This window comes from Ochlerotatus camptorhynchus, unplaced genomic scaffold (assembly GCF_037179485.1).
Source record: "Ochlerotatus camptorhynchus isolate MF236.1 unplaced genomic scaffold, CSIRO-AGI_Acam_v1.1 ptg000074l, whole genome shotgun sequence".
Taxonomy (NCBI): domain Eukaryota; kingdom Metazoa; phylum Arthropoda; class Insecta; order Diptera; family Culicidae; genus Ochlerotatus; species Ochlerotatus camptorhynchus.
Genome location: NW_027040564.1, coordinates 897,906 through 920,568, shown reverse-complemented (window position 1 = coordinate 920,568; position 22,663 = coordinate 897,906). Strand labels below are relative to the sequence as shown.

General features: G+C 37.5%; 2 protein-coding genes across 6 annotated transcripts in view; both read left to right on the top strand.

Annotated features, from left to right (window-relative positions):
* Nca (neurocalcin homolog) overlaps positions 1 to 22,663 on the top strand; it is a 501,567-nt gene that overhangs the window by 73,497 nt on the left and 405,407 nt on the right. The window lies entirely within an intron of this gene.
* LOC135697568 (neuronal calcium sensor 2) overlaps positions 1 to 22,663 on the top strand; it is a 419,634-nt gene that overhangs the window by 65,370 nt on the left and 331,601 nt on the right. Inside the window, exon 1 of one of the 4 annotated variants that reach the window (XM_065217342.1) lies at positions 9,195 to 9,921. The exons of 2 other annotated variants lie outside the window; for them this stretch is intronic. The gene's annotated coding sequence lies outside the window, so the exon portion shown is untranslated. Of the gene's footprint in view, positions 1 to 9,194; positions 9,949 to 22,663 lie in introns of those variants that run through there. One more of the 4 variants, XM_065217343.1, reaches the window with a different exon arrangement.

The window sequence follows — 22,663 nt, the reverse complement described above, 5'->3', positions numbered from 1 at the left end:
GAGGGATTGATCAGATTGAAGGTGGCTTACCTAGTGAGTTGCCAAACAAGATTAGGAATGATGTTCGATAAAATCCGTTTTCAACAACTGAAACCGGCTGATCCGATTGCAAGGACCTGTCATGCCGTATTGGTCAAGTACCTTTTTTTTCCTTTATTTAACGTCGGTCTCTGTTCCGCAATCTAGTGCCAATCACCGACGGACATCGATTGCCATCCATTGATGGCAATCGAATGTGCAGGAAGGCAGCTTCCACACCTGCGTACGGTATCGCACCCATTCAACACATGGGCCGGGACCAACGGCTTTACTTCCCTTCCGAAGGAAGACGTGACCAGAGATTTTTATGCCTCAGAAAAATCCCACCAACCTCGGCTGGGATTGAACCCAGACCCATCGGGGTGTTAGAAAGCAGTCACGCTTACCACTACACCACCGGCGCCGGCTTGGTCAAGTATCAATTTATGTGAAAATTCTTTAAAAGAACAAGGTGATACAACAACAACAACATAATAAAATCTAGCAAAGCGAGTATCCATACCTAAATGAATTTGCGAAAAATAAATATACACTGAAAGTTTTATTTTATTTCCCCCTTGGTGATATTCCAAAATTTTGAAGGGGGGGGGGGGGGGGGGTGACAAAAGAAAAACTTGATATTTGTTCCGGCCTAAGAATTCTAAAATCTTCGGCAAATCGAGTTTCTTATTTTCATTCTCTTCCATGAAATATCCTCCACGTCTTCATCGTCGGAACTTATCAAATTTTTACCATAACAAAATGCCGGAATTACCGGTTTTTTGTGCATATAAATCCGATAAATTCGGTATGGTATATTTGGACGGTTTTACTGGTGTTCGGAAACGGTCAAACCGGTACTCCCAACGCTACCAGAGACCGATTACACCTCTGCATCTCGGCGGATTACAATTGGAAGGTGATGCGATCTTTCAAAGCAAATATTGCGAACTTATCAACTCAGTCTGTTATTCTTTGTTGTAACATGATACTCCGTTGCGGAGTTATAATCTTCGTACCGCTAGATTGGGAGCTCCCTTAGCTCAGTCGGTATAGGCACAGCTACAAAGTAAGACCATGCTGAAGGTGGCTGGGTTCGATTCCTGGTCTGGTTTAGGAATTTCTCGACTGGTATGATTGTACTTGCGACACAATTATAATAATGCAAAAATGATACAGGCATCAAAAGCTCTCCATTAATAACTGTGGCAGTGCATCTAGAACACTAAGTTGAGGGCACGCAATTAGCTAACATGCGATAAGAAATAAGCTTAAAATGCGAAGAAGAAGAAGAAGAAGATTGCATTCCTAGTGTATTCCAACGTCAACTTGTTTAAACTGTTAGCTCACCCAGGCAAACTAACACCGGGTTGTGCTAAATTTCTTCAATCTTATGGTGGTGTTAGTTTGCGAGCGCGGACTAGCAGTTTCGTCAAATTGACGTTTGAAGTCATTGTTTACAAAAGTACTTACGACTATTGGATTATTTACCTTAAATACTCTGTGTCTTACTACTTTACAAACCAGACATATCCTCATTGCTGTTCTCCCTATTTTTCAGTGACGTTCTTCTTAGTGAAACTTACTTTCCCACTAATCCACTTCACCTCGTCACTAGAGACACCACAAGCTGACGTTATGGGAAGCCAAAATTCCTCCGTGTCTTCGATCGCAAGAAGACATGCAAACATACCAGAGTATCTACTAGACTTGTTCTTGTTCGACTGGGGGGTTGTAATCCAAGAATTTAATCTAAGATGAAAGCCCCATCCTCGCTGCTGGCTTCCTCCGCAAAACTTAATCGTTACCACACTTTGGCTCTTCCGGTTTGGCACGCACCTTCCACCTCAACCTCATCCAGCGGAACCAAGTTCTTCTTTGGAATGCAAGGGAAATTACTTCTTTGCCGCCTTGCCGGGTAATTAACAGTTGGTTATTTATGTATGTCAACAAAAGCATCCGGTCTAGTATAGTGATTACTATTATTTACTGCTGCTATTGTTCCGTCCGCTGTTTCTGGTTCTGTTCTACTTGCAATATACAGGACAAGGAGTAGGTTTCCGTTATAGAACAAAGCATCAACTAATTTCTTCCTAATGGCATTCTCCAGGGGACGCAAATTAAGCTCTTCCATCGATCTCCGATTTCCGAATACGCATTCATAAATTGAACCCAAATTGGTAAACCATACAGTTTCTCACCGCACCGCAGTATCTCACAGAACGACGAACAAGTTCGAAAACCGAAACAGGAACTAAAGATAGATTATCCCATAAACAATCACACAAAACTTCCTCGTCAAGCTGTCTGGCGCAGATACAACGGCTCAGAGCACAAATGGAGGTTAGCTATAAAGCAGCTGCCAACCAGTAGCAGTAAAATGGAATCGGAAAAGAATAACCTCCGGCGAAAAAAAACCTCCAAATCTTGGCCGGTATATTTGATGTCGTCCTTTGCTGCTGCAAGCTTTACGTTATGTATGGTGTATGGCCTTCTAGTGACGCCAAGTGAACATCCGAGGAGAAGCAGATTGTAATTCATTTTTTTTTGTCTCCACTCGCTTATTCATTGTCGTTATAGTTAGTTAGTTGTATAAAAATAGCTGCCCTGGGCTTTGTGTGCTATGGAAATGCCATCCGTGTAGAAGGAAATCGGGAATCACTTGACCCAGCGCAGAGCGGTTAATCGATATGAAGACATTTCAATTTGGAATTACACTCATGCTCGATTAGATTGACTCGATTCATAGCCATATTGTCCTTGTATTTGCAATGCGATTTGATGCTGATTTGATTTTTGGTGTTCAATTTACTGCGGATTACAGGGCTTCGACACCAGGTTCAATACACTTCCATGTAATGTATATAGCTTGCCAGCTAAGTGGGCTTTTTTTAAGAAGATCTAGTACGCTACAAGAGTGGGTCCTCATAGCTTCAAGGGTAAGTTGAGAGGATTACAGGGTGAAATTCCCGATCATATTCGGAGAACTACCAAGCGGACAAATGTAAAGACAATTGAAGTCATTATTTCATTCCCCAAATTTGTCAGAACCTAATGCAATGGTGCTCTTGATGCTCCATATTTAAACGTATAATCCAGAAAACTCTTGCCAGAAATTCATCTCAAAACTTTCTGTGAGTTTTCCTGAGAAATCCCTTGGAATTTTCTTCTGAATAACTTGATTATTTTTTAAAGAATTTAATAGAATTTTTTCCCAAATTTTGTTGGAATTAACCTCAGTTACTTTTACTCATTGAACATAACAATTGTGGAGTGGACTTATCTTTAGTAGTAACATACATTTTTAGGCTTGAATTGTATTTGTTTACAGATTTTCAAACTTGGGCAATTATTCAAAACATCTGGATCGAAAATAAATACTACGGACATAGAATAAAATCCAAGAACCCAGATTTCAAATGTTTCAATGTTGATGAACTTAAATTTCCAAGGAATTTAGAAGAAAATATCTGAAAATGCATTTTTAGGCTAGAGAAATCTGAGGATTTCTATCAAATTAGTTCCAAGAAACTCTCCAGACTCCAGGTAAATCGTAAGGACAATTCCAGAATTCGAATTGAATCCTGAGTAGGATGCAAAGTAAATGTACAAGAGAATTCTGTGAAGCATTCGAAGGCGATTCCACAAGGCCACTGAGAATAACTCAGAGAGAAAGAGTCATTTCCAAAGCGTAAATTATTGACTGCTTAGGCTGAGTGTGAAAGCGCTGCTAAATACTCTATCCAGACCGTACATACCAAAAGATAAAGGATGAGGCAATGAAAGAGCCAACAAAACTTCCACTCAGTTGTATGAGAAGTTTCTAAAAACTGCAGGTACTCAGCGCTGAGTTACTGCAGTTTAAAAAAAAATCTCCGTAACTCTGAGTAGTAGTAAGTCTCTCTCTGAGATATTCTCAGTGGCCGTGTAAAGAGAATTCAAAGAAAGTTCTGACTCTAGCAGCATACTAATTTTGAGCAGACTTTTCTAAGGGATTTGTAAGAAGAATTAATCGTTGATTCCAAGGAGAACTCCAAAGGGAATTCTGAAAAGAATTCAATCAACATTCTGCGGATAGTTCCAAAAGTACTCATAGGAGTATTTCAAAGAAGTTTTGAGGAAAATTTCAAGTAAATTTCCAATGAAGTTTGAGGTAAATTTCAGAGGAATACTATAGAGAGTTTAAAGGCTGTTCCTGTAATCATCTTTAGAGAACTCAAAGAAGAGTTCCTAGATAATTCTGAGGACCATTTAAAAAAAAATCCCGGATCCATTCCAAGATCATTCTAAGCGGAACATAGAGGGAATTCCAAAGATTATTCCATGAGAATTTTAGAAGAATACCAAGTGAATACTGAGGATAGATATTTTCAGGAGAATTCTTTGGGGAATTCCTAGGTAATATAGCGAGAAATGTAAAGAATTTTATGAGAATTGCAGGGTGAATCAAAGAGCGTTCTTTAGAGAATTTCTAAAGTATTATGGAGCAAATTGTATTTATGAAAGTTCTTGAGAAAACTTTTTAAAAATCCTGTATAAAGTTCCAAGTAGATTCATTTCATGGTGTTTTTTTGTTTAATAATTTATTTGATAAGGCTCAACCGAATTGACTTTACAGAGCCGAGGATTCTTGTTCACTATACAATACATCTTAAAACTATAGTCAAAAGGTACAACACAATAAACATTTTATCTTCCGCTATCCAATAAGCCTGCTCCTCCAGAACAGGAGCCGCTTCTAGGGGTTTCATTGTAGAGCAGTATCACCAACGGAGGGCAGAGCGCTTCCATTGCAGCAATGGACGCAAAACGTGGTCAGCACTCACACACTCATCACTAAATGGTTGCTTTCCAAAGTCGACGACGCATCGACCGAAAGAACTGCTGATGAAGAAAAATGAGGAGGACCACACAATGGCTGCTGCCGAGTAAACAGACGATCGCGTGACACACATTGAGAGTGGTCTGCTTCTGTCAACAGCCGAGTGAACACTGCATGTTTAATATTGTTAAATTAAAACAAATGAAATGTCTGGGACTTCATTTATTTTTAAGTTTCTGGCAAATTATAAAAATCTCAGGACTTAGCAGCCGCTATTCGCATAACAGTTCAATGTCCTATTAATTTCATTTCACATCGATTTCTGGTCCAAATTTGACGAAAATCGATATAGGACTGATATGCGATTATAGGCAGCAAAGGTCTTAAGACTGTACTGTGCAATATATATCAGGGAGCTTAAAATCATCATAAATGTTCACTACATATACTATAGTACCGGACAAAAATCATCGTATCGTATAAGCTGTATCTTTTCAGGATATGCATCATGACTTCTCAAATTTTACTGCTGATTGATCAAGAATTGAAGGTACATCGGTATAATTTTGGGCTCGATTAGATGAGTCTACATGCAATTTAAGCATCTCTAATAAAACACACAGCCCTTTTTTAAACGGTTATTTCTTTAAGTGCAATGAACCAAATTAACTGAATTTTTTGCAAATTTTTAGTTAACATATTGATCGAAATACCTTTGTTTTCCTTGATTTGTTTTTCCGTCGATCTTGTTTTCTGTGCTGAGCACCAATGCTACCGACGACAGGGAGGCAGCTCCCACACCTGGACCCTACCTATCGACTCATCAACTTATAAACCGGGGATCAAAGGCATAACATCCCGGTGGCACCGACTGGGATTGAACCCAGGCCTACTGGGGTGAGAGGTCATCACGCTTGCCACTACACCACTGGCGCCGCTAGAATACCTTTTATTTGACTTAAATTTGTTCAGGACTAAAAAAGTCGTAGCAGATTGCTCATATTCAGTTAGTGTTGGATGTGCAGCAGTCAACTTTTGGGCTATTTTGATGCACATCCTGAAAAGTTACAGCTTAGTGAACTTTATCTGAGAGCCGAGAATTCTAAATCGTCGGGAAAAAAACTAGGAAGACCCGAAGAAATTATGTCAAATCGGGGAAAAAATCTCTCGCCGGAAAAAAAAACAAGATTCAATTCCTTGGAATGATTTAAAGGCCCGTAGACTGGACTGGATTTTCAGGATTTTGTCACTTTGAAGAAGCATTTTAATTGTAATTCTAGGGATAGCACCATGGTATTTCAGGATTAGAGGTCGGACAATGGACTCTGGCGGTCAAATCGACGCTGTTTACACTGATCTCAAGGCTGCATTTGACCGAGTAGACCTCAACATTCTTTTGAGCAAGCTTAAGAAACTTGGAGTGTCTGGATCGTTCATCTCGTGGTTCAAATCTTACCGCTTTGCGTTAAGATTGTAGCTTCTCGTTCTGAAGTGTTCACGAACGTTTCCGGCGTTCCCCAAGGAAGTAATCTGGGACCCCTTCTGTTTCCGCTTTTCGTCAACGAGCTTTCGTGTCTACTGCCACCTGGATGCCGGCTATTCTACGCTGACGATGTCAAACTGTATGTGGTTATGAATTGCATCGCTGATTGTGAGGAGTGGCAGCTGATTGTGGATCGTATGCAGAGTTTGTGCTCCCGTAATTTCTTGACGCTCAGCATCAACAAGTGCAATGTGATATCATTTCGCCGCAAACAAAACCCGATAATATTTGATTATTCCATTTCCGGGCAACCATTAGAGAGGATTAGCCAGGTCAAAGATTTGGGAGTAACACTCGACTGTGAATTGACCTTCAAACCGCACTCAACATATCTGAAGACTTTCGCGATCCGCTTTGCCTGCGGGCGCTGTATTGTTCGTTAGTACGTTCAATCTTAGAGTATAGTGCTGCCGTCTGGTGCCCATACCAAGCATGCTGGATAGCCAGATTTGAGAGTATACAGAGAAAGTTTGTTCGCTACGCACTTCGTCATCTGCCTTGGCGTGACACGGCTAACTTGCCGTCTTACGTGGATCGCTGTCGTCTGCTTGGAATTGACACCTTGGAACAAAGAAGACAGAATGCTCAAGCTGTGTTTGCTGCTAAGATCATTACCAGCGAGATTGATTCCCCAGAATGCATTCGGCAGCTTTTCTTTTACGCCCCTGAAAGAGTGATTAGACAGCGGAATTTTGTACATCTCGCAGCTTGTAATCGACAATATGGGTTGAATGAACCTATCCGAGCCGTCGCTATTGCGTTTAATGACGTCTATGCATTGTTTGACTTTAATATGCCGTTAACTGTTTTATTAGAAGACTGCCCTGAATTAGAACGTGTCCTGTTTTTGTTTTAATTATACTTTTTTAATTCATTAAGACAACCATATGTTAGATGAATCATTGGAACAATAAATAAATAAATAAATTAGTGACAAACAAGTTTTGACTAGATTGTGAATTTGAGGGCAAATTTAATTAATATTTTTTAATTAGGGTTCCATGGAAATTCTGATTAAACTTAACGTTATTGAATTCTGTGGGTAGTACCAAAATAATTCTTATGAAAATTCCAAGGAAATTGTGAGGATTATCCCCATTGGATTCCAAAGAGGTTTTCAGAGTAATTGCGAGAAACCGAGGGAGGCGAATTCTGAGGTTATAATTCCAAAGGAATTCAGAGAAAAGTTTCAATAGAATGCCGAAGATAATACCAAAAGCATTCTTCTAATAATTTCTTGAGAATTCCGAGGAGAACTTCAAGATAAATCTGTGCAGAACATCAACACATTTCAGAGTTGGATTTTATGGGAATTCTAAAAGAATTATAACAGGAAGCTTCAGCCGAGGCTTCAGAGTATTCTTGCGAGAATCAATAAAATTCTAGGAGAATCTTAAGGTGAATTGAAAAAAGTTTGTGCAGACTGTTAATTAAAAAAAAACTACAAGAGAATATCAGAGAGAATCTCATGTTTAGGAATACGAACCAGCCTAGGCTGAAAATCTCGGCAATAAAACAAACATTAATACAAATATCATGTTTAGATTAGGGGAATTCTGAAAAAAAATCTATGAAGAGGAATGGTTCTAAAGACAATCTTGAGAAAACTACAAAAAAAAAATCGTGTCAAGAGTACTGAGTGAATTATCAGGATAGTTAAACATAGGATTCGGAATCAGGCAAAAAATCATAATGCAGGAAACTGTTTTTTATAGTTAACACATTTTAGGGTATTTTCGACTTGTCCACGATATGATTTAATCTTTTGATTAGTGCACTTCTTATTATTCTTTGCACTTCAAGCTTATTGCTTATCGTATATTAGCTTATTGCGTGCTCTCAGCTTAGTGTTCTAGATGTACTTCCACAGTTATTAATTGAGAGCTTTCGATGCCTATACCATTTTTGCATTAGTATAATTGTGTGGCAAGTACAATCATTTTCTATGCCCAGGGAAGTCGAGAAATTTTTCAACCCGAAATATTCGTAGACCGGACCAGGAATAGAACCTCCAGCATTGTTTTGCTTTGTAGCTACACCTTTACCGACTGAGGCTACCAGGGACCAGGGCACATCTTAAGGAAAAATGGTTTTGTCGTTAAGGGGTCATGATTTATCCTATCATTTACTTCGATTGCAGCTGGCAAAATTTCCAAAATTCCGGGAATAAATCAGGAAAAATCCGGGAAATAATAATCGACATTTGCTGGTCACCATGCCCAAGTAACAATTTGGGTTTTATGAAGGTTCTGTAGACCATGATATAGACTTGTAGAATGTTTAAAAACCTCGATAAAACTTGCAATGTTACTTGGGTGGATTGACATAGGCTCACGGGTGGCGAGCTCATTTCAAATGCTCAATTGAAATGGTCTCCTTTCCAAGCAGCACGTCTCAGTGGGCTTCGTCATATAGTACTCCTGCTGCCGCTTGAATTCGTGATTGTTAATTCTTTTGCTCAGAACCGCTTTCACGCCATCGAGTAATGAATCAACATTACAGGTGTATACCGTGAAGAGAACTATGTTATTTTCCACTCGCTCTGATTGTACTTTCAACGTCCGTCGCCTTGTTCTAATGACTTGTGCACTCTCGACATGCTACATTAACCGTGTCCTTGGTCGTTCGTCGTCGTAATAACGATGACATTATGTTAGGCGTTTAAGGTTGATTAATTCAGTTTAGTCGATTGTCTGAAATTGTTCCTAACTCAAAATTATTATTGTTTAAATACCTTCTAATAGGTTGTTGTTCTGCTTTCTGTTTTTCTTCCAGGTTAGTAGCAGCAAATGGATTGGTGTCACCCTACACGTAAGTTGCAACACCACGGTATGTTTGCAGTATGAACTATAAACCCCAAAAACGTTTAACGAGTATTGCTTTACAACAGCTAATAATGATAACGACTTGTCGATAAACAACCTTTGCCGGCTTTTCCAATCACGACACTCTCCAATGTTTCCAAATCATCAAAGGTCAGTTTGTGGATTATCCCGTTGTTGATCCGTAGTTGTCTAATCCACCTCAACCAAACAAAACCGAAAATTTCACCACAGTCGGCAGCTAATCTTATCTACTATCAGGTGCTAAACAATGCACACCATACCTTCGGGCAATCTTCGGCAGGGGAGACTTCTCGTCGTACCTCGGAAACAGATTGGCACAGACATTGTAAAATATGGTGGAGGTGTTAACTGTCGATTGTTGATTTACTCAGTTTGGTACGTTTCGCTAGGAACGCTTGCCTGCAAACGTGCGGCGGAAAAACGATTCGGTCAGTTAGTCAGTCAGTCGGTCAGTCAGTCGGTGATCCATCACTTTTTTTTCCCGATCATCCACTTTTCCCACTTTGGTTCAAAGTGTGCGAAGGGGAAGGTCCAATTAGCGCGAATCGATAGTAGTGTGAGTATTGCGGGTTTTCCACCTCCCCTAGCCCGTCGTAGGCGAGAGTGCAATCTATTTTTAGTGGCATCAAAGTGTATATTTTCGGTCACCGGCGAATCTGGTCGAACACGCTGTGCTGCCATTAGATATACCGGTTAGGAAAACACGGTGCGGACTTGAGGTTAGTAGTGTGAAGCGAAACGAGCGGGCGGTGCCGTTAGATGAAACAACAAAAAACGATTTAGAGAAAATCACAGTTGAAGCGGGTGCAGTGTTGCACTTAAGTGTGTATAAATAAGAACAGATTAAGCGGGTGAATGGTCGGTTTTTGTTCTCCGAGTGGAGGAGCGCTCGGAATGGGGTGCGTTTGGTGCAGCGATTCTGAAGCTTCTATTAATATTGCATTTTGAACTCTTTCGTGGGAAATTTGCGTCGTTGTTATGGAGCTTCCATAATGAGGCTCCAGGAAATATTTTTAAAAATACTTCCGTAGCTTATGGATAGCAGAGGAGCATTCAGCTACGTTGTTGACCTTAGTGTGCATATCAGAGTGCCGTTCTCAAGTAACAAGGGAGATCTGTTTTTGAAACAAAACTACCTGGTCGTAGGTAAGACACGTACCGTAGAAGCCTCTGATAAAGTTGAAGCCACTTTTGAAGTGATTGATGAACAAAAATAACGCCTAACCGCTGTAATAATTGATATCTTCATCTGTCAGTAGTCTTGTTCAAAAAGATACAAATACTAGCGATAGGTTGGCAATTCAAGCTTTAAGTTGAAAAGCTCAAAACGGGTGGATTCCCATGATAAGGATATCAAGTAATTTATTGAGAAAAGAAATGGCAGCTTAAGCTAAAGATCGTCGAACGGAATATGCGAGTTTGCAACCTATATCTAAGCGGTTTCTAGCAATACCATCAACGAAAACAAGATTGGTGATGCTCGTTTGGCATTGAATTTGACAGTGCGTTGGTTTAAAATTAGTCAAACCCTTATCAAGTTAAATAGCTGGTTGATAACCAATTGTTAAATGATACTTGATAGCGGTGCCGGTGGTGTAGTGGTAAGCGTGATTACCTCGCGTTGGTCCCCGTTTCATGAGTTGATGGGTCGAAAGGTAGGGTCCAGATGTGGGAGCTACCTTCATGGCGTTGGTGCTCGGCACGGAAAACAAGATCGACGGAAAACAAACCAAGGAAAAAACTATACTTGATATATATTGCCATGGATTTATTAGATTTACAACAATTTGAAACCAAATAAGCCCTTTTGGCCCAATAAGCTACAATACAACTAATCCCTCCAAATATTGCTGATAGACTTTCAACACTCCAAGCAGTGCTTAATTGCTAGCTCAAGCTATTTTATTAAAACGAAATTATAATCGTTAGATAAGGTTAAAGTTTTGAGTTACAAAAAAAAACATTGTTACAAATCTGTAAAATACTAAGAACTTCAAGATACACGCTGTTTTTAGTTCAAAATAATGTTTTAAATGCTGTTTCTAAACAAAATTTTTATGAAGATAGCTGAATAATGCTATTTTTTTTAAAGATTTCATCCCCTCAAAAAATCTCTGGACATCTTCGTGACCTTACAGAACTTACTCTAAATGAGCTCTGTACGTCCACTTGAAGTTACGTACCCTTAGTTCTCCTTGAAATTCTTTGAGTTTTTGTTTGCCGGAATTAATATTCATTCCCTTCAAATTTTCCATGAAGTTCCTCAAAGTTTTACTTGATATGATAATTAGCTTTGGAAGTTGCTGGTGGCTTTTTGATGATCATCATTGGTGACACCTTCTAAGACTGACAGCAAGATGTACGTTTTATAACAAAAGTTGTGGCCTGTATCTCTTCTAATTAAAAAGATACACCCAATTATAATAAAAATATGAATAAATTCAATTTGATTTTACACGAGTTTAAAAAATAACATACCTCCTATTTTTTCATATTATTAAGAATAACATACGCCCTTTCAAATTCCGTAAAAAAACTTTTTTTTGTTAGCCCCAACCAGACATATTAACATTTGAAAAGGTCATATTGTTAGTAGAAAAACGTCAATAACTCTTGATCGGCGAAAGATATTGACAAGCTTTGTGGAGCAAAAATGTGAATCTTCTAAAGATCTGAAAGTCAGTTGAAGACACCTTTGTTGAGAAATTTGGAATAAGAAAACTAGAGCAAAACAACTGTTTTTTTAGATACACCCTAACTTAATTCAAGAAAATAGCTCTAAACCAGTCAATACAAAAAAAGTTTTTTTTTTATACAAAGTTGCTTGAAATTATCTCAGTTATAACTTTGCCTAAGAATATATACCTTAATTTATTCAAACAAAAAAGTTAGATTTTTTATTTTAATGACAATAAGAACCACCCTAAAATTCATTGTCATAAAAATGAGGGCCTAACTATAAGGAACAACTTTGTAGAAGAAACTTTTAGCCTAAAGTTTCAATTGCAGGCTCAAAACATATCATTCCACCTAAATCTGCATTCTGGACCACTGTGCACTGTCTTTATCAAAAGTACCATGAACTACATTCCAAAAGTTCCCCAAAAGTGTATTGGTATTTTTCATGACATAAATCTGTATTTAAATTTTAGGAAAACGGTTCTAAAAGCACAAGTTAAAGAGATACGTCTCTGAATTTTTGGCAGCTGGCTCAGCATACATTTATTAATTATTGTCTCAGTATTAGGTTGATTTTGGTTGATTTTACAAAAAGTTAGAGTAATTTAAGGAAAACACCTTTTTCTTGAAAATCTTATTTTCTTGAAATAAAATAATCATGACTTCTTGAAATTTTGCTAATTTTAAGTCGTAGTAAGGATCATTCATATGCCACTAATTTTACTAAAATTCGTCCACTAGGTAACGAGTTTCAAATCGAGCGTTTTACTAAAATAAATCTAACTTCACACAGACTCTTCCAATAAAGACCAAAACTATATTAATAAATCAATAAACATCTGTTTAACCACCAGTCAAGATTAAAAAAAAAATATATTTACCATGTTTTAAAAAATTGTCCTCTAAGGTGTACGATCTTTTTTTAAATACACTGTACGTACACCTCATGCAAAATGTAAACATTTAGTATGAAATGCACGGATTTCGAATTGTTTTTCTTTCTGGTGTATGGATTTCAGTCCCACACGGATTTTTTTAAATCTTTTCTATGCTCCAGATACCTGTAAACTTGTCAAAGGCCGGTAGGCTGAACGCGTTTGTAACAGTTTGAACTAAGAGATTGTTCGAGATACTCCCTTACTCGTTGGTCTTTTCATTTACCGAGTTTACTAAAATTCATGCAAGAAGCATCACTTTCAAATAGCATCCATAATATGTTGCTCAAGCAAATAGTGGATTTCAGAAATATGCGTAATGCTCAAACAAGTTCCCACCTAATCCATCACCTTAACACCCTAATAGGTGTCTTGCTCCCATTTGTCAGATTTCGATCAAGATAAAATACATCGTGTGAACTGAATAAGCGCGTGCTCGTGTGCTGAAAAACTCTGACGATAGAGTGAACCCCTCCCCCCACAGACACTCACGGAGCAAGGGCAGGAAAATCTAAAAGCAATAAAAATTTATGTTTATTAGATGTGTAGCAATAATAATAAACGGCGTATATATTTCCACAATTAAACCCGCGTGTAAATGCACAGTGCAGGAACAGCAGCGTTTGTCTGTTCATAATAGCCATTACGAGACTGACAACCATTTCTATATGCCCTTTTCATCAGGATCTGCGCATCCGATCCCATTGAACCGCAACACACTGCCGTAGGATTAGAGCAAGCTTATATCATCGTCGTCGTCGTCGTCGTCGTCGTCTAGAACAGTATTGTGGACGTCATTCCCCGGACGGTCGCCTGAAAAGAGCATCATCACTCATTTGAATAATCGCTGACAGGCTGCTGCCTCCAGTCGGGGGTTCGGTATTAATTATATCGACCTTTTCGACTAGTCTCGATGGATACATATAACATATCACCGTCGAATGATAATTGATTAATTGCCTGCTGTTACGTCGCCGGTAATCGCAATACTTTCCCCCTTCCCTTTAGTGCTGTAGACATGCCGTCACTTCCCACTACTGGCGATAAATTAAGAACAAGATGTTTTACGGATGCGACTTCATGCGATTCAATGGAATTCCGCTACGTCAAACAGGGCAACGTCAAACGGCGTCGTAGTACGTACGTCCTTTAAAAATTCATGCAAAGTAGATAAACAGAAAAGAAGAATCGCCAAACAATGATTTGGGGTCTAGGAATGGAAATTGTAAACTTCCGCTCTTCCGTTCGCGTTATCACCCCGAGATGGTGCTGCTGCCTACGTTATTACGATGTTAGAACAAAGGCACTCGACGCAGGGGAACGACTCTTGGGGGAAGTGGGGGAGGATGGTCGGAAAAGGTGGAATGAAACGAAGCATAAATAATTAATTTTTCCCACAGAAAGTACATCAACATCGAAAGTGATTACTGCTGGCTACTGATGATGGTGGAAAAAGTCAAGCTTGAACCTTAATACCGATTGACTGGAGTGTAAGTACTCTAGTAGTGAATGGTGGGTAGAAAAAAAATGTGCGTGTTACACCAGATAATAGTGCATGCTGATATATCCGATGCGTCATTACTTGCATAGCTCTCGGGATCTGGCGGATGATTTGATCTAAATGAGCCGATTCGGGTGGGGTAAAGGTACGTTTAGTAGTTTTTTGTTGGCTCTGGAATTTTACAAGGAACATAGACAAAATTTAGATTTTTATGCATTGAATGTGTAAATAAATGAATTCTTGCTCCAGCTAGAATGTTAAACAATTGTTGTATACACTCAAAAATTGCACACATAGTTAAATTATCCGGATAATTTTCATATGCCTACATTTAAACAGAATCCACTAAGAAATAGACATACATTTTATGATCAAATTAGAAGTTTGTATGCCCGTAGCACATGACATTTATGTGTACACATAGAAAGCATGTGCCTGACACGCCCCGTAACGTGGGTTGATCACCTTTTCGTGGTACGTTACGGGATGTAAGATCTACCACCGATTCCTAGTCCTGACTACTTCAAACTAGGGGAACAGGATTTTTCAGTAATCCAAGGAACACATCTTATTCCTTGTTACTTTTTATGCCTTGTTGATAGTGACAAGACTTGGCTTTGTCCACCGCGGATGATCTTGAACAAGGAAAAAAAATGAGTTAGTTAGTCTTCATCTATGTGATTCCTAATCTTCTATTCGTTGTTCCCTAGTTTAAAGTGATTAAGACTAGGGTTCTGATCCATGGTCATTATCGGTGTCATACCTTAATTTTGTTGCTAAGGAATCCAATTTTGACAGACAAAGGGGCGCGCCTTTGGAGGGTGTTTCAACACTCCGAATGGTATAAATAGCGGGACCTTTCAATTAGAGTCGGATCCTTGCGATAAATGCGAGAATGACAACTGTAAAAAAAATCGAATACTTTATCATTTCTCAATAGCGATGGAGTAATACGACATGGACTAAACTAAGGACACGGGATATACTACAATAGATCAAATTGCTGGTCGCAGTGGTGTTATGTCCCAAACAGAGGGAAAAAAATGTGCCTGACACATAGATAGCATTTGTTGATCTTATTGCAAAAATTGATGTGTTCATTGAAGTAGTTTCAACAACAAAATTATCACAATTTAAATTCTGATTCCAGCCAAGAACATTTTCAGTGTTGTTAATGTTAACATGGAAAAAAGAAATGTAACAGGAACAGGAATCTTATCTAGATTCTATGGTTTGAAAAAAGGTAGATCTCAGAAACTTCATACCTCTGGAATTTTAAATTTTAGCAAACTTTAACTTTAAGTAACAATTAGAGGTATCTAAGTATATCGTTCATGTATTAGAGGAGGCTTTACGTGAATCTTACAGGGTGTCCATCCAACCGGGAAATCCGGGAAAAAACCGGTAATTCAGATTTACCGGGAAAAATGCGGGAAAACCCAAATTGCACAGGGAAAGATTATATATACTCATCCCAAGTAAAATTTTTGATTTTTGTAGGCCATTATTTGGTCTTGAAGAATCATTTAAACTTTTAAACTTGTAATGTTACTTGCAATCAATCAGCTTTATAACACATACATCATTATATTCTCTTGCTTACAACTTCCATATTATTCTTTACTCTCACTCGCAATTTGTTCGCGCCCGGATCAAGCGGTGATTTTGTCGTTGTTCCTACTACGATAGCTAAATTTATAGAATTTCATATGGATTCATTGGAATGCATATGGTGTCATTGCTTGAAATCTTTTGCTACAGTTTTCCTAGTAAAGTAGTTCTAGTATAAAGGCATAGCGAGACATATCCTGTTACGAAGCTACTTCAAGATAGAGAAGCAGATTCATGCCATCTCAAACTCCTTGCAAACTCCAATCATGCTTGGCATGCAAAGTTCGACACCGGACATAGAGATAAATTAAACATTAATTTCTGCAATTTGTGTTAACCAGATACCAAGATTAGGACATCTTTGAATACCGAGATTAGTCTATAAAACATTAAGATCTGAATCCATACCTCTCACTCCAAAATCAAGAGTTCAAATCTCACCCGGATAAAGCACGAATGATCCGAGAGTATGAAAATTACTATAAATAAAAAAATACTTTCCTTGAAATTTTACTAAGTATTCTCAAATCATCCTCTTGGAATCCTGTAAAGATTCTTATAAGATTATTTAAAAAATCATCATTGGAATTTCCTTGCATTTCTCTTCTTAATTCCAATCCCCAATTGAGCATAACATAATTTGACCTTACTACATGTTACATACTGTATTCTTCAGGGTTAACATTTAAGCGAAATAATAAGCTATGCTTCAAGTAAGGATTTAGGTTTTATCATGCGATAAAACTTGTAACGGTAATTGGGATATTTTCCCATATTTAACATTTTTAAAACTGAAAAAAAACGCAAAAAAAAAGTTTTTAAATTCTTAAATAGGATGGCCAGAGTGCATTTGTTTCAAGTCTAATAATAATAATAATAATAATAATAAATAATAATCTTCAAGAAAAATTAGGATATCGAATTTTTTTTTCCATTGTCTATGATCTCGAGATATCACAAATTTTCTGAGGTTTCCAAACCTAATATGTTGGAGAAAGGTCTAGGAAACTTTCCAAGCGCTAGAGAGTTTTTTAAAGACCTGAATTTCGATAAAACTTTGAAGGCCGCACAGTGAGGCAGCGAAGCCATTCGCGTGGCCAAAACCTCTAGCGCCGCTGGTTTGTTTTCTACAGCAATACAATGTTCTACAAAGTTGTTCAATACTAAAAGCGCCATCTTTTGAATGTTTCATATTAGTTCATTTTTACGCCACATAGGTGGCGCTCGAGTCTATCTTTTGAACGGAGCATCCTAGTCGAATGGTTTTTAAAGCAAAGTTGTGTAATTTGAAGTGTTGAGAAATGTTGTCGAGGACATCGAAACTCTATGACTCATATTAAGCGAGATATCGCGCAATTAGGAAAACTACCCTCTAAAATTGCGTTTTTTTCCTTTTTTCACCTATATACGTCAAATGTAAAAGTTTTATACTCTGATAATTATCAAAATGGTTTGACTCATCCAATAAATACCCATTACTTTATATATTATGCCTTATTATAAAGTTATTAACATAAATGTTGCGTTAGTGAAGAATCTGCGTGCTTTTGGGCTTTTGTTTCTGATTGTTTGTAATCTATTCAGATCAATAACATCTTATCATGTTTTACACACAAAGCAAAATTTCAACAAATTTGAAAGAATTTACCACACACACTTAGAAATAACTAATTTTACACGAGACGGAATCAATCTTTGACATAAGGTATGAAAAATAAAAACAAATTTCATGTAAAATTAAGGTCTCCGAGAATGAAAAGTTCGATACTCGGCGAAAACTACGTTTGATTGACTTGAATTTCGGGTCTGTTATGACTCAATTTTATGTCAAATTTCAAGCTCGTATATGTCAGTCTCAGAGCATCTAAAATTACATCAATTTTTCTAAGCGTGTATGCAATATTCAAATAATGTTATATGAAAATGCCTGCAGTTGCCTGTTGAACTGTGGTCGTTACTTTACCCAACAAGGTCTACACTAATCACTGTAAAAAAATTGGCTGCTACTTTTTGCTATATTTTGAGTAATTGACATTTTTATGACATTTATGTTAATAGCTATATAATAAAGCATGGTATAAAAAATAATGAGTATTTATTGGATGAGTCAAACCATTTTGTTAATTATCAGAGTATAAAACTTATACATTTGACGTATATAGGTGAAAAAAGGAAAAAAAAAACGCAATTTTAGAGGTTAGTTTTCCTAATTGCCCAATATCTCGCTTAATATGAGTCATAGAGTTTCAATGTCTTCAACAACATTTCTCATCACTTCAAATTACACAACTTTGCTTTAAAAACCATTCGACTAGGATGCTCCGTTCAAAAGATAGACTCGAGCGCCACCTATGTGGCGTAAAAATGAACTAATATGAAACATTCAAAAGATGGCGCTTTTAGTATTGAACAACTTTGTAGAACATTGTATTGCTGTAGAAAGCAAACCAACGGCGCTAGAGGTTTTGGCCACGCGAATGGCTTCGCTGCCCCACTGTGGGCCGGAAGCTTTAGTATCGGAAAACATCGAAAAATCATGTAGTGGTCTTTTTTTTAAGAAGTTCTTTTCCAAGCCCATCAAATTGTATAGTTCAGAATCAGAAAATTTTCAATCCCAGATTTTAGATAACTTCATGAAATATTTTCTATACACTGAAGTCTTTTTTTACACGGTTTTTTTTTACACGGTTTTTTTACACGGTTTTCCACGATTTACACGGTACGTTTTTAACGATTTCTCGACAACGATACAACCTATCGACTTGATTCCAATCACATTATCCGTTTCAAGCTATTTGTAATCGAATGGCATACTTAAAAAAAAATCACAATTTTTGGTGTAAATACAGAAATTTTTAAAATATGTCTATATGGACCATATCATGCTTTAATTACAAATGGCATCAAAATCCGATTTTTTAAAAACATTTAAGCATGCGAAAAATCAAAATCTCGTAGGTTTTTTTTTAAACGGTTTTTTTTTACACGGACCGTATCCCCCGTGTAAAAAAAGAACTGAGTGTATAAAATTTGTCTATGTTTGAAGTTTTACAGAAGTTTCTATATTCGAGATCTTTAAAATGGCTTGTCCTTAAAATTGACGAATTTGTCCAAGACAATTATTTTTTTCAATTTCAAGATTTCCTAATAAATTTTTTATGTTCAATCTTTCACATCTCGAAATTCAACCAATTCGCGATCTGAATCTAAATTCAACTTATTCAACGGTTGGTTTCCAAAAAAACGTGGCAGAAAAATGAGCACTGTGTGAGAAAATGGAGGTTACAAATTAACCTATTGATTATCCAATCAATAGTGATTTTACGAAAAAAAATTTTAAAAGATCCTTTTGTTTTATTAAAAAAAAAAAGCTTGTAAAATGCTTATTGTGGTTTAAGAATTTATAATATTTGTCAAAGCGGATCGCATTCAATGACAAATTAGATTCATATCTCTTATATCTTTCCAATGAATAAATGTTACTATATTGGTCACTTTTTTATTGTTTTAAAGTCACTATTTGGTCACTTTTTCGTTATTGTAGTCAATACTACTGCATAATCCACTACCAGCCTACCTAGCTAGTTCATCTCTACAAAACATAGTTGCCACATGTCAAACTTGGCTAGTTTGTATGAAAATCGGTCTATTGTGCTAATTTAAAATCTGTTTGTCGCCAGGGCTCCTTCAGATTTTATTTTTGAAATTTCATCGGCACCAGAACATAACATTATCGACTGATTAGGCTGAGTGTGAAAGCACTGCACTATTCAATTCATTGCTCTGTCCAGACCGTTTGTACCAAACGGTAAAGGACGAGGCAATGAAAGAGCCAACAAAAACATTGAGTCACTCACGAACAGGCTACTCACACCGCTTACCTTCGCTCACATGCATGCAATTGAGGCATTTTTCCATAGAAAATGTACGCTCAGTCATTCAAAACAAGGATTGGGTACCATCAAGGAAGAATACTAGATTAACATTTGAAAGTGACGTAAGAGCCAAAATGTAAACAAACCTTATTTTGCCACAAATAGAGAGAACAGCTCACAAACTAGTCGATAAATACGAAAAAGTAGATGAAAATATAATTTAAAATCATCAAAAACGTTTCTTCTTACATGGCGTATTTCCAACTGTCAACTCTATGATGCATCTGGTTGTTACACCTTGCACCAGAACTACGAATTATATTGTTTTAATATGTCAAACGTACTGATTCTGTAGTATCTAGTCACGCCCGATTCATTTGGAATGCATCCGATTTATATTTCACGTGTAAACAACGAACAAAAAGAAGACCAAAAAAAATCTCCGGGCGTAATTCCACTCTCACAAAATTTTCGAACGAAGAACCAAGGCGGAACAACAAACAAAAAATCCCGAGGGTGTACTTGCACGGCATATCACCAGTGTTGGCAGTTCAAAGGATGGAAGATCCGAGGGGTAACAACATGTAAGAAATTATCAGGGCGTATGATGTTTTCTTCTCAATTTCACGACAAAGAAAACATTTTTTGAGTTTTTAGTGATGCATGATGATAGATTACACTGTCACACTGATTACTTGTCAAGCTTATAAAATAATCCAGAAAAAGGAAAGTCGTGAAATAGGATTAATTTTTAGGTCATCAAAATTCGGAAGCGATTTTCTCAATATGGTCATTTGGGAATTACGCCCATTTTCAAATGTTAGTATAGAATAAACGTGCTCACTGAGCTACTGATTGAGTGCTGTCAGTGACTTGTTTACTTCTCAATCATTCAGACTTTCACGAGGCAGTGAATGATGAGGCAGTTGGCAGTTCATATTCATATGAAAATGACTCATTGAACTTGACTGTTTTGTGCACAGATCATGAATTTTTGAATTTTCCTGAAACGCCTTCAGACCAAATCCAGATAACCGTTCAGAACTAGCAGCCTGAAAACAGCTTCATGAGCAACGACAAACCAATAATCCATTTAACGGAATGGCAGGAGCTGGTTTGCCTGACAGAATTTGATGATATTGATATTGCTTCTCACAGCCGTTAGGTAACCGCCTCCTGTCAAAGTGCATGCATGAATCAAACAAATGCTCTATAGGATTACGGGAACAAATCCAGGGAAACTGAAAGGGATCTTCATTATGTAGAGAACTACTTCGGTATTAGCGGCCATTTCCAAAAATATACATTTGTATTGTCCGGATGACGCATTGTACTAAACAAATATTTAAGATCACGAGATTTTCATTGATGGGCCCAATCTTTAAATCCATAGGCCAACATACTCTATGGAAGCCTTGGCGTGAAACCTCAATAATTCTAGAATTATTCTAGATAGAGCTGGAATTAGGGCGTAACAGCTTTTGTAAACAATGACTTCTATCGATGATTTCTAGGAATTCAAGGCACGCCCACGCAGACCAACATAACCATCGCATAGGGAAAGTCTTTCCCTACCCAATGGGGATGTTGGTTTGCATGGGCGAGCCTTGAATTTCAAGAAATCATCAAAAGAAGTCATTGTTTACAAAAGCTGTTAGGCCCTAATTCCAGCTCTATCTAGAATTGCACAAATGTCAGCTTCCACAAAACATACAATAGGTCGTATGAATAAAAGCGTTTACTTTACTTTTCCCGTAAGAAAAGCACGGGAAAGTAAAGTAAACTCTTTTTATTCATACGGCCCAATAAAGGAATTGCTACTCTCTGTTTGTTGTAGCGCAGCAGCCAGAGAGTAGCAATTTCATATTTTATATATTTCGTGGGTGCTGATCAGTGCTGTAAGCGGTCACTGTAGTCGATGCGTTTTCTGTGATAGTTGGCTTGCAAAACAAGCTATTAAAGTACAGTACAAAACTAAAATGTCATATGACAGTCTCTGTCATTCGACACTGTCGTCGAAGACCGTCACGGATTTATGTATTTTAGTATTTACCATCATAAGAGCTGTTAATGTTGTGCTGGTGCGTGTTCTGAAAATAGTAGGAAACGATGCCCTAGTAATAACATTTCTGATCTGAAATGGTTTATTTAAATTTAACAAAATTTAGGACATTCAAAGTGTTTTTATGTTACTTCATACGCGAAGTTAACGATTTTCAGAGTTGGTTGGAAATGCTAACATGAAGCTTTAGTGTGATGATTTATTAGCTAGAGAATGATCTTTAGAAGAGGGTAGGTGGATAGTTCCGTTAGAGTACGGCAGTATGAAAATTGAATAGAAGTTGAAAATGAGCGAAGGGCCATTAATGCGACAGTTTTTCAAGATAGACGCACATTTTTGCCTGTGGACTTGGAGACATACTTCAAGTCCCCGCGTACATCGTACGGGTTAGGCAAAAATGTGCGTCTATCTTGAAAAACTGTCGCATTAATGGCCCTTCGCTCATTTTCAACTTCTATTCAATTTTCATACTGCCGTACTCTAACGGAACTATCCACCTACCCTCTTCTAAAGATCATTCTCTAGCTAATAAATCATCACACTAAAGCTTCATGTTAGCATTTCCAACCAACTCTGAAAATGTAGGAATTAGATCGAAATCACACATGTCCATATGATAGTTATTTGACAATTTTTTTTTCGCTCGAATGTTGTTCTACCGTTTGTGTTGTGTGAGGAGACTACGATAGAGCATGAGTGTACGAATACAGGACTTATGAAATGTGAGTTCTCACTCCAAAATTACGGACATTGAGAAATTTACAAGATTCT